This window comes from Dermacentor silvarum, chromosome 1 (assembly GCF_013339745.2).
Source record: "Dermacentor silvarum isolate Dsil-2018 chromosome 1, BIME_Dsil_1.4, whole genome shotgun sequence".
Classification (NCBI taxonomy): domain Eukaryota; kingdom Metazoa; phylum Arthropoda; class Arachnida; order Ixodida; family Ixodidae; genus Dermacentor; species Dermacentor silvarum.
In genome coordinates, this window is record NC_051154.1 from 437,093,638 (window position 1) to 437,110,235 (window position 16,598).

General features: G+C 46.1%; 1 long non-coding RNA gene across 1 annotated transcript in view; it reads left to right on the top strand.

Annotated features, from left to right (window-relative positions):
- Window positions 1–2,903: 2,903 nt before the first annotated feature.
- LOC125942602 (uncharacterized) overlaps window positions 2,904–16,598 on the top strand; it is a 37,350-nt gene continuing 23,655 nt past the window's right edge. Inside the window, exons 1-2 of the long non-coding RNA XR_007465251.1 lie at window positions 2,904–3,010; window positions 15,314–15,425. This is a non-coding gene — a long non-coding RNA (uncharacterized LOC125942602). The remainder of the gene's footprint in view (window positions 3,011–15,313; window positions 15,426–16,598) is intronic.

Genomic DNA, 16,598 nt, shown 5'->3' on the forward strand with positions numbered 1-16,598 from the left:
CCGGGCTCGGGTATTTTGACGCGGTCCCGGGCGGGGCTCGGACTTTCTGGTGGTGTGCATGTAACGTGCAGTGAGTTGTCCTCGAGCGCCTCGACTCTGAAAAACCTGTTGCCCCAGCGCAGCTGGAAGCTAACAGTGCTACTCTTGTGTACTTCCCTTTTCTTCCGTCGTATTTTGCGCTGTTTGAACCGAATGTAAAAGTCCAGGAAGACTGAAGTCACCTCAAGCCAAAGGGTTCCATTGTATTCCTTACCTAAATCAATGTAATTAATGCTTTCGGTGCTGTGCAAGCCCGTTTGCGACTTGCTGATTCTTCAAAGGCGAATTGGTAAAACGATGACTGGTAAGATAAGATAATTCGTCACGCGGCTGAAATATGGCACTGCGGCTATCCATGATAGCACGCATGTTCTCAACCGGCCGCCTAGCAGCAGCGCATTACGCTGTACCATGGAGGAACGAGAAGCTTTCTTTCTCCATTTACTCCATCCATGCGCTGCGCGCACGACCGGTCGTGGCTGCTCTTCGGCTGTAGTGTACTATAATACGGTTGAGTGGAACGAGCGGCTGGGGCGGCGCATGCTTCGCAGTGAGGCGCCCTACGTGGAAAAATAATGTGACGGCGCTGCGATAGAAGTGGATTGGGCCGCATCAAGGTTGCGCCGTTGGAAACTGCTGGCGATACTGCTCGGCAGGGTCATTCGTACTACTTCGCGCGCTGGTATTTGCATTCAGACCACCCAAATGGTGTTCATAATTGCATATGACATGTATTCATGCCTTAAGAATAAATTCCTTTCATTTTCTTTTTTATTTTCTTTTTTAAATGCCGCTCGGTGATCTTTTTCGGTCTCGGGCTGGGTCCGAGCCGGGCTCGGGCCTAAGGTAAAGGGATGGCGGGCTGGGCCGGGCGGGTAACGTAGATTGTTTCCGGGCCCGGGCCGGGCCTGGGTATCGCCATAAAAAGTTTGGTCGGGCTCGGGCGGGCAGCTCAACGTAAAAACGGGCCCGGGCCGGGCCCGTGCAGTGCTCTACTCCAAGGCAAAGTCGAATACCTTTTCTGTGGATGGCTTCTAAGCGCTCGTATTGGCTATCTGAGGGTGGCATCAGGGATAGCTGGTATAGGATCCGACTGGTAACCAACGCTGTATGTAGCCGTAGCAGCGACGTCGGGTGGTTGCCCCAGCGTATGCCAGCGACTCGCTTGAGCACATGTAGCCTCTGTGACGATGACGCCACAACGTGGTCAACAGCGCGGCGCCAGAGTAGCCTTTGGTCCAAGGTAACGCCAAGAAATCGGACGTTGGTGACTTGTAGAATGTGGTATCCGTCCATATTCAGCTTCAAGCGTGTAGATTTGCTTTTAACTCCAGGAAATAGTCCGAATGATGATTTCGCTGCTGATAGTGATAGTCCAAGCGTTGCCAAGTGGCCCTGAATGGCATTTACTGCTCCCTGGGCTATTCGTGCGAGGCGCCGATGCTGGTAGCTGGAGACCCATATGCAGATTTCATCGGCATATATAGATATCTTCTCTGGTGTTCGATGGTTTAGTACTCTTGGGAGGCTAGCCACGGCGATGTTAAACAATAAGGGAGATAAAACACTCCCCTGTGGCACGCCGCGAAATATCTCTATTTCATCGCTCAAAGTATGACCAAGACGGACTGGGATGCGGCGATCATTGAGAAACGTATGTATGAAGTGCAAGAGATGACCCGTGACGCCTATAACTTGTAACTGGCTGATGATGGCTGTTGGAGACACGTAGTCGTAAGCCTTGGAAACATCCATAAAAAACAGCAAGTGTCGAGAGGCCATCCGCACTGTAATGTTCTATGTGGCTTAGCAGGTCTAGCACATTGTCTTGAGCACTTAGACGCTGGCGAAACCCAGTCATGCACGGCGGTAGTTTTCGACCCTGCTCGACATACTAAGTGAGTCTTGTGCACGCCATCTTCACAGCTGAGTCACTGTCTTTCTTGAAAAACTTGTCCACTGCCACACAGAGACTCTGTAAGGTACTTTGATTGTTGATGACATGTCATTCAGGAAACATATGTTGAGCTTGTGGGCGACAAAGTGGTTGGATATGTGGACTTTGGGCGTGGAATGCGTGATGACGGTGTCCCTGAAGCCAAGAATGCATCTGTGTGTATGCTCATCGGCTTGAACTTGCGAATTAAGTTGCCATTTGGGTATTTTTTTAATTGATTCATTGACAAGAGCAGACAGAGCCGAGCTAAAGAAACAGTATATTGAAAAGCTAACGTCAAACATCACATGGCGACGTGGCTGAACTCTACATAAGCATCAGACTCCATCACATGACGATAGAAAAAACAGGGAAATGAGGACCGGAAATGTGAGGTCTGCTCTTACGAGGCTGATTATTTTAAAGACCAGTGATACAGACCCTTCTCCGGTGTTCATGCTTGCAAGGAGAACGCCAAAAGAAACAAAATAAAGTGGATTGCATTGTTATTTGCCATTTGACTTCTAATTATTGACTACTACCCCCTTAGTGCTCGCCATAGCCGTTAAGAACCACGGTGGGGAGACGCAGTCAGCGCGGCGGGCGCGTTACGAGGCTTGCGGCTCCCGTTTCTTGCCTATGGCAAGATGGCCGCGGCGTGAGTGGCGCGGCTCCACCGCCGCCCATTGGTAGGTCTAGGCGACCTCCGCTCTAGCAGATTTATTTAAACCTCCTTGGAAAAGGCACTGTTTACTCTCTCCGCCAGATACATAATATCACCATAGATAACGCTGTTTGAACATTATTCGCAGGAGAATAGTAAACACACACAAGAGTAGTGGCGCTGCTTACCACCCTTCATCGCGCCTACACGCTGGGTTGCATTTCTCCGGAACAACAGTAATACGAGCGTTTGCAAATGGCGGTGGGCGAAGCTGTGATTCCTGTCGCTATTGGCGTAATAGTTCAGCGGAAATTGTCGCTATTGTGATTTCACTCTGAATAGGAAGGAAGCGGCGCTGGATTGTTACACAAGTAAGTGATTTAAGTGTCCTTTTTTTTTCGTTGTTGGTGCGCGTCGCGCGTGCGAAATGCTCCGCGATGGCTGGTGTTGGGCTCAATTGTGTTGTGTGAGCCACGACCTACTGAACTACAGACCTGCACAGATCTCCCTGCTCCAGCACGCCTGGTCTAGTTCACCCCTTTTCCCGCTAGGGATAGAACGTACGAGCAGAGTGGCGCTAGTTATAACCTGTTCGCTGTCGTCTGCTTCTGCGATCTGTTCCAGCGCTCGTGCCGCTATTTCGGCAGCCCCAGATTGTTTACATTGTTTGTAAATGCATAAATTCACGAAAATAAAAAAGAAAACAAAATTTGCGAATGATTGCTTCTCATTTCAATCACGAGGTACACAAGGAAGAGCGGCGCAAGAAAGGAAAACAACGAGTACAGCCGGCAGACGATAACATTTCCTCCCGTTGCCTTCGCAGTAGAGGAAAAAAATCTGATTACCAGAAGATTCATAGGATAAAATATAGTACAATGGAGACATAAAGAAATACAATATAAAGAACTTGATATATTGATATGATCAACAAGGACATTTAAAAGAATCACGCAGACGATATGTATACGCAGCCCACACACAAACTGCTTGAATTTGCAGACGCTGCAGAAGGCATGTAACTTCAGCTTTAGCTACATGCAGCTTGCTTGAGTTAATTACAGACGGGATAACGTAAACGATCACATTGTGGTATATTGCTGTGTGCCATCATGTAAATCATAACAAAGCAAGGACTCTAGCATCAGTTTTCACAGTTTCATAAAAGCTTTGCGATGCATATTTGACGGGCCGAACAAACACGTAAACAATCACTCCATCAGTGAGTTTTTTCTTTTTCTTGTGTGGAGTGGCGCGAAATTTCCGCATAATATCAAACCTAGAAAGAATTCGTGTACTATTTTACGCGTTATTACATATCAATACAATGAGTACACTTAAACAATTTTTACACACTAGCTGTTGTCTTCGTAAGAAATTGTCACATTAGCTAGCAGCCCGCTACAGAAGAGCAGGCGCATACATTCGAACATGGAGGAAGGAAAATGTATACATGGCTTGCACGTGACGTCACGTCCGCCCGCGCCGCTGCGTCCGCGCCATGCCGGAGCACCGCGCGCGCCGCCTTCGCATCTGATCGCGTGCGCTTATGCGGTCTCACTGTGTTTTCTAAGCGGATTTCACCGCTCCTCGCGAGAAATGCCACCCGTTTACAGTAGGCCTGCGTTTAACGAGGCATTTTACGCAGGACTGATCGGTTCGGCGCGTGCACGATATCAAGAAAAATTGAAACTGTGCGACGATGTGGACCCGTACACGTTGCGACTGAGTGCGGATACGACGATGGACGTTAGCGCTTTTCCCGAGGTCTCACACGGGTGCATTGTAAACTGCCTAGTTTTCTCTTCAAGCTTCGCGACACTGGAGGAAATGAAGGCTTATAAATCGCTTGAATCCCACAACTACTTCACAAGCGGTTGGGTGAAAACACTGTCGGCGAAGCGGCTGCAAGGAGAAAAGGTGCTCCTACTAGGAGATGTAGGCTGCAGCCCCCGTTTTCCATGCCGCATTTTGTTTATAACATTCAGAGGCATTCCCTGGTTAGTCAGTGGTGCGTGCAGGAGACACGCAAGATTGGAGCTTGGTGCAGAGAAGAAACGAACTGATACTGAACGTCCATTTAACAATCACGTAAAAGCGGAGTTTATGTGCTAGGGTCTGAAAATTTTCAAACAGGATACGCAGCTTGCGCGAGTGTTTTGTGGCTGGGAGAATGATGTGCGTACTTTCCATGCTTTATTTGGATCGATATTTCTGCATTGTTTACATGTATGTTTTGATTTCAACAGTTTTCAACGGGTTGTCTGTGTATGTGCGGTCGTCGTCACCGTCGTCGTAGCGGTTTTCGGGTGGCGTTTCGCCGACTCCAAAAGCTCTTGCCGGTGCAGCGGTCACCGCGTCGACCTCGGGAGTCGTTCGTTTAAACCATCGCCTTGCAGCACGCTCGTAGCGCGCAGTGCCTTCATTATTTGCTTTGCAGCCTAGCAAAAGCGTTGGCGCCCAGTCCGGGTTCGTTTCTTCACAGAGCTTGGACGGTCTTCCTACAAATGCAAACAAATCTGATTCTAGTGCAGCGTTAAGTGCGCATTATGTAATATTGCGCAGGCTTAGCTGTTACGAAGTGGGCTGCCGCACACTCGAATGTTTGGGAGATCGCCCTTGAGATCAGCACGCTTGATACGCGCAAGCCACAGGCTGCGCCGCTTCGAGCTAAGTGCTTTCGTTCGTTCGTCTTGCCATTCCACAACCTTCGGAAGCCGAAAAAGGTTCGTGTTTGCCGACTCCTTCCTCGAGCTGCTTTTACTGCGGTTGCAACACCCAACAACTGCGCAAATAGCCATTACAAAACAGTGCCATTCGCATACGACTAACAGTGTGGTGCCATATGGTGGTGCTCCGGGTGCTCCGGTATGGCGGAAACCTAACCCAGCATTGGCGGAAGTGACGTCAGTGCAAGCCATGTATTCGAACGCCGCCCAGCCACCCGCCAAGTAGCAGACGAACAGGTTATAAAAGCGCCACCTATGGCCACCGGTTGAACGAAAGTGGGCGCAAGCTGCTCCCATAGAAGCCGGACATCTGTGCAGGTCTGTAGTTCCAGTAGGTCGTGGTGTGAGCACGCTCTGTAAAGGCCCAACTACAGGCACGCTTCGCCACGCGCCGGCACGCGCAAATGCGTCAAAAGCGTCAGTCGCGAACGGGGTGACGCGTGCCGGCGCGCGGAGATTTTGCCAGCTGCCAATGCTAGAAAACCAGCGGCGCGAGCCGACGCGACGCCGGCGTCCACCAATCAGAGCCTGCAAACCGTCGCCGACGTCCACCAATCAGAGTCCGCGAAGCCTCTGGCTGCTACCGTGCTACGCCTGATGATGCCGCCGATGCGAAGGCGCCGACACCAACGATCGTCCGAGTGCTTCGGACGCACGACGCGCACGACAGTGTTTCTGAAAGACAGTGTTGTGATACTAGGCCGACACGACCCACGACCGTGGGTGGTGGAAGTGCGACATTCGTGCCGGGCGTTCGAACGACGCCGCCGAACCCAACCTGCCGGCCCGCTGGATTCCGCCGATCTCAGTGCGATCGTCTGCTAAAACACCCAACCTAATCACGATTGCAGACGATTGCGGCAACGCCTGTGCTTCTTGTATGTATATTTTCTTGTGCTCGAAACGAATGGAAACTTGCTTTCGAAGTGCGAAGTCTGGATAATCAGCACTCGTCTACCGCCGATGTTGTTTACATTACGCGTAGGCCTAGCGCGTCTGTCGAGTTCGACCGGCGGTGAACGAGCCCAGCTGAGAAACTCTGCCGAAGGAAATGAAATTTCAGTTGCGTTTTGCGCTGCTGTGATTTGAAATATGGCTCTCCTGACTTCGTGCTGTGTGAGGTGTGGTGTAAATGAACCGTGTGGAACTTCAGGTGGTGAACCGCGGCGTGTTTCGTGTGTGAATTATGTGGACTCGGGTTTAACGGGCGAGCTCTGCGCTGTTTCCAGCGGCAAAGATAACTTGCGAAAGCAAAAGACACTAGTAGCCGAACAATGGGAAATGCGCGTACATCTTCAGCCATGCCATCCGTTTAGTTGAAAGTGCACTCTTCGATTCTTCCTGTGAAATCTAGTTCAGTACAAGTTCACAGTACTCCTTCACTCACTTCTTTCAAGTGCAGGTGTCTTATGGGCTAGTTGGCGATAAATCGCTCGTACAGCGCTCAAGAACGCTGACACACTGAAGGAAACGTGATACAGCACTGTCATGTGTTCTTCTAGTTGAGCACTTGGAAAAAAAAAATCTGTTTGCACTATGTGCACCGTGTGCAATGCATAGGAGGACCTGCGTCATAAGGAGGACCTTATGCATGCTGCTGCGTATACCAGGATTGCTTCGATGCCTGCTTGACAAGCAGCACGTACTGAGTCAGTGAAACTGCAATTGGCTTTTGATATATTTTTTGTTTTGTTTATGGAAAGAGCAGGTGGTGTGAGTGCATGCATTGCAGGGAAGGGGTAAAGGTGTCATCAGTGCATTTCGCAGTCTGTATGCTTAAAAGGCTGTATTTCAGCGCTTAGTAAGGACGAGGACAAAGAAGGAGACGAACGGACACACATGCGCTACTCACAACAATGAAGTTTATTGCCTTGACCACGCTGAACAATATAGTGCCATGGAAGTACGTCACCGACCACGTGAGCCACATTGCTCGCGGGGAGCAGGGTGACAAAAAACAGGGCGTGCAAACAGCAATGAAAATTTACTTGTACATGCGCAAAAAAGCAAGTTCCTTGTCACTCAATGCTAGGGAAGTCTTACTAATACAAGAGTCACCATGATAGTTTATCTGCTCACTCTCGATTATTAGACGGGTTAGTTCACACTTGCTACTTCCAACTATCTGAGTTTTGTCAAAGAGAGGGATACACCCACAGGTATGGCAATGAATAGCTAAAAAACCATCTGAAGGCGTTTTGTTAACTTTGTAGTTATGCTCCTTGAGCCGTTCATTTACGCAGCGACCCGTCTGCCCAACGTAACATCGGCCGCACTTCAACGGAATGCGATAAACGACGCCCGATCTGCACTCGGTGAACACATTCTTGTGTTGCTTTTTGCAGCTTTTCTTTACTTTCTCAGTCGGGTCAGTAGTCCTACATAACCTACCCAGCTTGCTAGGTGCTGAGAAAACAACTTGTACATTGTCCCGAGCAGCTAGTTTCTTCAGATTGTGCGACACTTGATGGATATAAGGGATAACTGCTACATTACGCTTCTGAAAAGGAGGCCTAGCATCCACGTTGGAAGAACCAATACTGGTTTTCTTGCGTCGAAGGACACCCTCTGCAACTGACACCAACACATCAGTTGGGTAACCGGACTTTAAAAGCCTTGAAACTTGTTCGTTGAAGCTGGATGGCACTAAATGGCAGCAAGACTTATCAAGTGCGTTATTGAGGCACATCTTAGTAATACTACGTTTTATCAGTTTAGAATGGTTAGAATGAAATGCTAAAAGCGCTTTGTTAGCTCTGGGTGCATAACACCAACATGTGCGGTGATCAGTGAACACTAATTTCACGTCTAGGAACCTAATGGTACCGTTAGCAGGCATTTCGACAGTCACTACAAGGGGAGAAAGACAATTACGTATAGCTGATACAATGTCATCACTCTCTTTTTGTAGCTGCTCAAAGGAGCAATCCAGGAACACGATAAAATCATCTACATATCTAAATATTTGCACGCATTTGCTAAAAAAATCTAGGCGATGGGACAGGCTACGGTCAATTTTTGCTAAAAACAAATCGCTTAACACCGGTGCAAGACAGGAGCCGATACAGACTCCTTTCTTTTGTAACAAGGGAATGCTATTCCATTGAATGAATGTCGAACAGAGATAAAAGTTAAGCATTTCTAGAAAATTGTCGACGGAGATACCAGCTTCACAGGAAAACTTAACGGATCCGTATTCATCAATGCATTCCTCGACGCAACGTAACAAATCATCATGTGGCAAGGAATAATATAGATCTGTCACATCAACTGAAAAGGCTTTCAACCCAACGTCTGCGTGGGCCTTGACAAATTCAATCACTTCATTAGAATTCTTTACCAGAAATGGATCTTTTATTTCCAGCCATTTCAACATGTCATTTAGATAGGAAGCGACTTGCTTGTGCCACGTGCCTTGCTCCGAAATGATGACTCTAAAAGGTATCCCCTCCTTGTGTGTTTTGGCACTGAAGAATACATCTAATGACATGCTATCAGATTTTTCGATACCTTTGCGCAGTTTATCAAGACCCAGGTTCTTGCAAAGTTGCACAGCACGTGCCTTTACTTTAGCCAAGGAAACTGACCTATGCTCATTAAAGACGGCTGACAAAGCATCGTTAGCTTTTCTAAAGAAACACTCGCGTGAAAATAGAGCAAACCCGCCCTCCTTATCCGCGGAAAGGACACAGAGAGAGTGATCTTTAAGAAAGGATGAAACACGTTTCACCGGAAGACCACAGGATGAAGGCTTATGCCGATTCAGGACATTCACTCCCTCAGAATTGAGCTTATGCGCTTCATCTTCAGGAACCCGCTTCGAAACTTGACGTACAACAGAAAGAAGCTCGGCATTTGTCCTTTTAGAGCCTATCCCAAATTTTGGTCCAAGTTCAAGGACGCGGCGCACGTAGTCTGGAAGGCAAATGCCTTCAGGAACGTGGACGCTGCTGCTGACCTTTTGTTGGGATTTGGCAGTAAGGTTCCGCAGATGTCGGAGCTGGATGTTCCAGAGGTGCTCCGTAGCTTGGTCAGCAAGGCGCCGATACTGCTATAGCTGCTCGGGACAATGTACAAGTTGTTTTCTCAGCACCTAGCAAGCTGGGTAGGTTATGTAGGACTACTGACCCGACTGAGAAAGTAAAGAAAAGCTGCAAAAAGCAACACAAGAATGTGTTCACCGAGTGCAGATCGGGCGTCGTTTATCGCATTCCGTTGAAGTGCGGCCGATGTTACGTTGGGCAGACGGGTCGCTGCGTAAATGAACGGCTCAAGGAGCATAACTACAAAGTTAACAAAACGCCTTCAGATGGTTTTTTAGCTATTCATTGCCATACCTGTGGGTGTATCCCTCTCTTTGACAAAACTCAGATAGTTGGAAGTAGCAAGTGTGAACTAACCCGTCTAATAATCGAGAGTGAGCAGATAAACTATCATGGTGACTCTTGTATTAGTAAGACTTCCCTAGCATTGAGTGACAAGGAACTTGCTTTTTTGCGCATGTACAAGTAAATTTTCATTGCTGTTTGCACGCCCTGTTTTTTTGTCACCCTGCTCCCCGCGAGCAATGTGGCTCACGTGGTCGGTGACGTACTTCCATGGCACTATATTGTTCAGCGTGGTCAAGGCAATAAACTTCATTGTTGTGAGTAGCGCATGTGTGTCCGTTCGTCTCCTTTGTCCTCGTCCTTACTAAGCGCTGAAATACAGCCTTCATGATGAACCAACAAGCCCATCTTGCCACTCTGTATGCTTAAGCTGCCCAAATCTCTTCAGCTTGCACTAAAATGCATCTCGCTGTGATACTATAAACTATAGTCGGGAAAAAGATTAACTCAAAACCAATTCCTAATGCATCTTCGCAGAATGTGTTTAATTCACTAGTTAACACTTGCACTGCAGCATTATGCCAATACGCAGCGCAGCATATGCGCTTGAAATAAATACATTTTGTAAAGGTGGACGACTGGGCCTACAATAACAAACTTTGTGTTAGCACTGAAATAAGTGCTGCCATGCATATCAGCCACACCACAACCTCTGTGCACCCAACCTACTTCCTCGGTGGCACCCCCGTGAAGACCGTTCGGACCCTTCCCACCCTGGGTGTAATATTCAGCCCTTCTCTCGACTTTTCCGCACAAGTCACTAGGCTCGTCACATTCTGGGATTTCTGACCTGTCTCTCCCTTCCCTGGGGACCTGAGGTTTTCAGAGCACTCTACACTTCTCTCGTACCACCACAGCTTGAGTACTGCTCATCAGTTTAGTCCCCTTACCAAACTCATCTCGCTGACAAACTTGAGCTTGTTCAGCGCCGGGCAATGCACACCCTCTACTCCCATCTTTTTGATCGTCGCAAGCTCATGCCAGCCTACAAGGATCACCTCAAAGCCCTTAAGTGGTGCACCCTGCAATACCAGCGCAAAATTGCACTTGTCCGTCTATTCTGCAGGGCGCTGTGTGGCTCTCTGGAAACACTTATATTTCTTCTGTCCGTCTGAACAAGCCATCAGGACAGCCTGAGCCCCATCACACCTGTACAGTCCAACGCCGCAACTCCATTCTTATACAGAGCTTTCTCTCCATTAGGACTCCCATTCCTTGCGACCGTAGTGAAACGGCACTCCTGTGCATTGTGCACCGTCGACTTCCCAGTTATTGCCCTGTATGTGCGTGTGATGTGTTCTGCAAGTGAGCAAGCGTGTTTGTGTGTGTGTGTGAGCGAGCGAGCGCGTCATCTAGAGTAAATTCCTGCTCTAGATGGCTGACTATCAGACGCTCTAGCGTGCAGGCATGAGCCTTACTTTAAAAAAAAAAAACTTGCGAGCTGTCTAGAGTGCCATGGTACTGCTAAGGTTATTATTATTGTTATTATTATAGTTATAATGATCCCTACAACCACATTGATGGTGTTGAAGCCAGCATGACACATAATTCAAAATATTTTTGGAGCTTCGTGCACTGTCATTCTTCTAAAGAGAGCACCAAAGAGGTGTCTTCTTGATGAAAATGGTGATGATGTCTTGAACACTGGTGATGCCTTTGCAGAACATTTCTGTTGTGTCTATTGTGTAAAGGATGCTTCAAGTAACCTTCCTTCTCAGCCTGGCACAGTGTTTATGCTATCAGTCAATGAAGACCTTGTTTTCAAGTGTATGAAGTGCCTCAAACCTTCCCTTTCTTGTGGTGTTGATGGTATTCCTCCCACATTGCTTAAGACGTATAGAAGCGTCCCTGTTGTCCCAAGCATCTTCCATAGTTCCCTAAAGTCTAGCATATTTTTTAGCACTTGGGTAGGTAGCATGGATATTGCCCGTGCACAAATCGGGTGCTGCGAGTGCAGTTACTAACTACCAGCCTATATCTATCTGCTGCATTGAGTCAAAAGTGTTTGAATCGGTATTGCATTCCCTGCTTTCTGTTAGTGCTAAGAACATTTTAATAGATGGACAGCATGGCTTTGTATGCAGACGACTTAAGGATATTTAAGACTGTCAACAGTGTTCACGACTGCATTGACCTCCAAAAAGACATTTTCTCACTCTCAAGCTGGTGCAGAAACAATAATGGTATGTACTCTTAAATGCTTCCAAAACTATGGCATTAAGTTACACGTGCAAAACATACCATGTACAATTTTCATACGCCCTTCGGGATGCTCCACTGTCCAGTGTCGATGAAATCAAAGATCTTGGTGTGTACTTCGACAAAACACTAAGCTTCTGTTCACACATTAAATATGCACAAAGTGCCCTTCATGCTCTTGGAATTGTATGTCGTATATTGCATGATGACCACTCACCTGTTCTTTTTCTGAAATCGTATGCTACTGTGTGCCTTCCACTACTAGAGTATGTCTCTGTAGATTGAGGTACAACATGCAAATCTAATTCTGACATCACTGCATGCATCCAGAATAAATTGATATCTGTCTTCCAACACCACTTTTGCCATTCTGGCGACCATAGTCCAGCACTCTCAAATGTACCTCAACTCACACCTCTAGACTCCCTTACACCTCACCCCTTCGATTAATGAAGTTGTTAGTCACTCATCCAAGACTTGTTAAATCATGCCTTTTCGTTCCTGTATAAGGTGGTCCATGGCATTATACTATCCCAAAGCTGCGCAATTTGTCGTGCTGCAACAGTATACCAGGTAACATTCCGCATTTTCTGCCTGGCCTTGTTCCAATAAAGACTGTCCTATATATGGCTCGACTCCAAAAAACATAAGAATTGTGCCTGCATTGACATATTTCAGAGTTCATTTCTTATATATTGTATATATGTAGATAATCATGTTGTATGATTAACTGCAGTTTACGCTTCCTTGTTTTCTTTTCCCTTATATGTTTCTCTATCTCGCATTGTTTTGTCTTCCACATTTGTGTTCTCTGTACATTTTGTCTCGCATATTGCTTTTTAAGTGCACCAGTCAGAGGCCCTCTAGCTGTTTCAGGGCCCTATAATAAACATTTGATTGATTCGTTATTGTTACTGTAATATGAAATTGATCTTTAAATATGTACTAGTATATTAGTCAAGTTCAGTAGCTTTTGTGCAATATTATTATAGTGTGACAGTTTTTTAAAGCATCCATTAAGTGTAATAAAACGCTGTTTGCTTGATCATATGCATTGTGCCATTAATTTCTTCTGGGGTTTAATAATGGTGGGCTGCCATGTCCAGTGTTGTGCAATATATGGCACAGCAATTGTTACATGCCTCACATAACAAATTAAATGTCTTTCTCATTCGAAACATCATTGTAGGCTGAAAACAATAAACAAACTGGTATTTCTTTCCGTTTTTTTTTGTGGGGACTTGAAGTGTATAAATTTTAAAAATAACTAGTTTACATATATTTTTTTTCATATTATGCAAATGAGCTGCCCATACATTTGAATAAGTGCTTCAAGAGTACGAATAAGTGCTTCAAGGCCTCCCGATGCGGTGTTGATGCTTCAAAACAACCTAGAAAAATAAAAGGTTCCATGGGAAAGATTAGACAAACAAGAATCAGGAGACAAGCTACGAAACTGGTAAATTTTGGCTGTTCGAAATGTCTCTTTGTGAGCGCCACAAGTGTTTCAATTATTTTTTTTTTATGATTTTCTCAGAACCCACTTACGCGTTTCCTTCATGCACCAACAAGCATTATTATATTTATAATACAGATTCTTCACGGATACTTTGCGTAGTTCCTACGTAGTTCTTAGGTAATTCTTACATAGTTGGCTGTGCAACGAACTACAAAAAAAGAGATCGTACGAGAGCTATTGATGTGACATGCAATGCTCGTGCAGGTGTTTGCAAAGTGATCTTGCAGACAACGCGAACGCAATCGCTGATGTCGATAGCTTGTGCAGTTATGTTCAAGGAAACCGTTGCAGCAGGCGTACATTCATTAATCAAACGTGTTTTTTTATTTCTAAAATAGCATACAGATCACTGACTTATTGTTTCAAGCTCAGTTTACAGAAGGCTGTTTTAGGCCGCACTTGGATGGTTGAAGACAAAATGGTCAAGCAACAGTGCACCGCAGCTGAGGAGCGAGCGCCAGCACGCGTCAGAGCTAGTATCCTGTGGTTGCGCGCCCTTTTCCTCCAGCCGACGCGAAGCGGCGCGTTCGCTTGTCGGCGCGCACGGAAGCGTGCCGACGCATGCCTGTGGTTGGGGCTTAACGAGGTTCCTTGGCCATGAGGATTGACAAAGTGACATTGCGAGTCTGTGATAAATGGGTGTTGCATTTGTTGTGTTGATTGCATACTGACTAAAACTGAGACGCGTAGGTAATATAAGCAGCGTTGACGCCTCTGGCAGCTCCTTTGTCGTCTGTATGTGGCCGCTGGCTTACTGACGTTAGCATTCCAGTTTGTACTGTGTTGTGCTGTGTGCTTGGCGTTCCAAAATTAAGTGAAGTTGGTGTACCCCTTAGCAAGCTCTCCCAACGCGGTGCAACGCTATGTTACCCATATTTGGCGACGCATTGCATCACAGTGAAATTTTTAGCCCTTAATATTTTTATTTAAGCTTCAGACACAGTGCCCTGGCTGAGCATGCATAATCGCAGTGTTCACACCCGGGATTGGAAGATTGCTTAGCCTTATGTATGAAGACCTCATAGAGTTTGCTCAATGCGCGTGTCCCTTCATTACAATGAAATGACGGTGTAGCGTGCTTGCTACCCTAACCTTGTGACATTTGCAGTGTTAGGTAACGCGGGTGTCACTCGATGCCCTTTCGTTTGTGATTGAGCCCGAGCAGTCGTGCACGATGCAGTCGAAAGTGTCCGCGTGGTACCCGTTAAGGGTCGTTGCGAAGGAAACGGATTATTTTCTACATGGCAATCTGTATTCATATTTTTTTTCTTTTGACAGCTACCAGGCTGACGATTAAACGTTCCGACTTTCACATATTCTGGGAGGGAGGATTGCAACTTAAGTTCTGTCCATATGCGGCTGTAATTGTAAAGCAAATCCATACGATAAGGAATTTTTAATGTAACCTTGACATAAAATAGCGGTGGCCAAACATTCTTTATGGACATTCCACAGTTACAACTATTCCAAACAAGTAGAAAAACAAACCAAAACATATGTCAACACTGATGTTTAAGGAAAGTTCACACTGTCTCGAGTTGCGTAGACTAATTTGCAGCTTATACGCATTACTACAATAATTATTATGAAATGCATGCGAGTTATGCAAGGCAAAATGTCAGCTCTTTTGTCGTATAGAAGGTGCTTCATAAAGTTTTTTTTTGCGAATGAGCTAAACGAGGCCATTAGCACTTTATAAAATACTGTGAGTTGTCTCACAGCAATAACAGTAACTCAGTGATGAGCTTATATGCAAGAGCTTGATTGTATATAAAAATGTTTGTGCTTTGCTTTGGATGACCTGTCAGAAAGTAACTGATATCAGTATTTAATTTGCAGGTGTTGCACCAGTGAAGGATGTCTGTGGGCCACCTTGCATTCAGTTTCTCAGCCATGAGGGCCTGCTTGCAATACCAGTGGCACAGCAGTCTGTTATGTTGTGCTATTTCTGGTAAGTTGTGCCATTCTATTGTACATCGGTGTTGAATATGGAGTCCTAATGGACATTGACTGCAAATGTTGGTGGAATGACAAGGCCTATGCAAGTAGAATAATTGTTGCAGATGCTTCTAACAGATAATAAAGGATGTTTTGTTTTTCCTTTCGCAACATATTGGTTCAGCTTGAGAACGTCAACTTGAAAGTGGTATTGTTTCATACTTGTCTAGGGTGTGCATATGAGTGGTCTTGAAAAAACACTAATAGCGCCGGAATTCAGGATTTGAGGCAACAAATAAAACATGCAGCAATAAAATAATTCTGTCTAGTGTTGCCTTTATGAGTATGCAAAAGCACCTGCATACTGACCTCTAGCACTGTCATGCCTTGGCTCCATGGTAACTAAGTGTAGCCACTGTTAAGCTCATGATTAGCCACTGTTCAGCTGACTATAATAGGTGAATATGTCCCGACAGAATTGCGTGTGACATTGGAAGGTGTCATAAGGTAAAATTATAGCCTGAGCACGCAGCTGTGTGATGTGGTCAGGTGACCAAAATATATGAATATTTAGAAGGGAATGAACAGTACTACTGCCACAACGAAGTGAAGGCGACGGACACAGCAACTTATTCACTTTGTCCTGTCTGTAGCACCATTTGATTCCCTTCTAAACATGCACCAACCAGCCCAGTTTGGAACGCTCCCGCAGTTCATGTGGGGGCTATTCTGCGAGTTTTGTATGTTTTGAACCTGTGTCATGAGGATTCTTTATTGCTCAAAACTTGATGTACAACTGCACAAAGCAGCATCAATAGCTATGTTGCTCCCCCATCTTGTGTCAAGGGTCTGTGCGTGTTTCCTAAGATAGTCCTTGAGTAGTCCTGTTTGTCGTACATAATTGCTGCTTCAGGGCAGTAGGATGTTCTAAACAGCACCAACTGCACTTCCTATTAACTCTAGCACATACTTCTTGATGGAGACTTCGCGTCTTGGCCTGGTCCGATTGACATTTTCGTACGTGCCCATATTGCTTGGCCCTGAAAATAAAAAGGTAGTTCCAACGCTCTCCAGCAATTTGCTTGAATTGATGGCTTCCTTTGTGTACATACTGTATAGCAGTGGTAGGCCTTGGGCTTCCTTGAAGTTCTCCAGCCTGAGACGTCACCTCTGTTCAACACTGTTA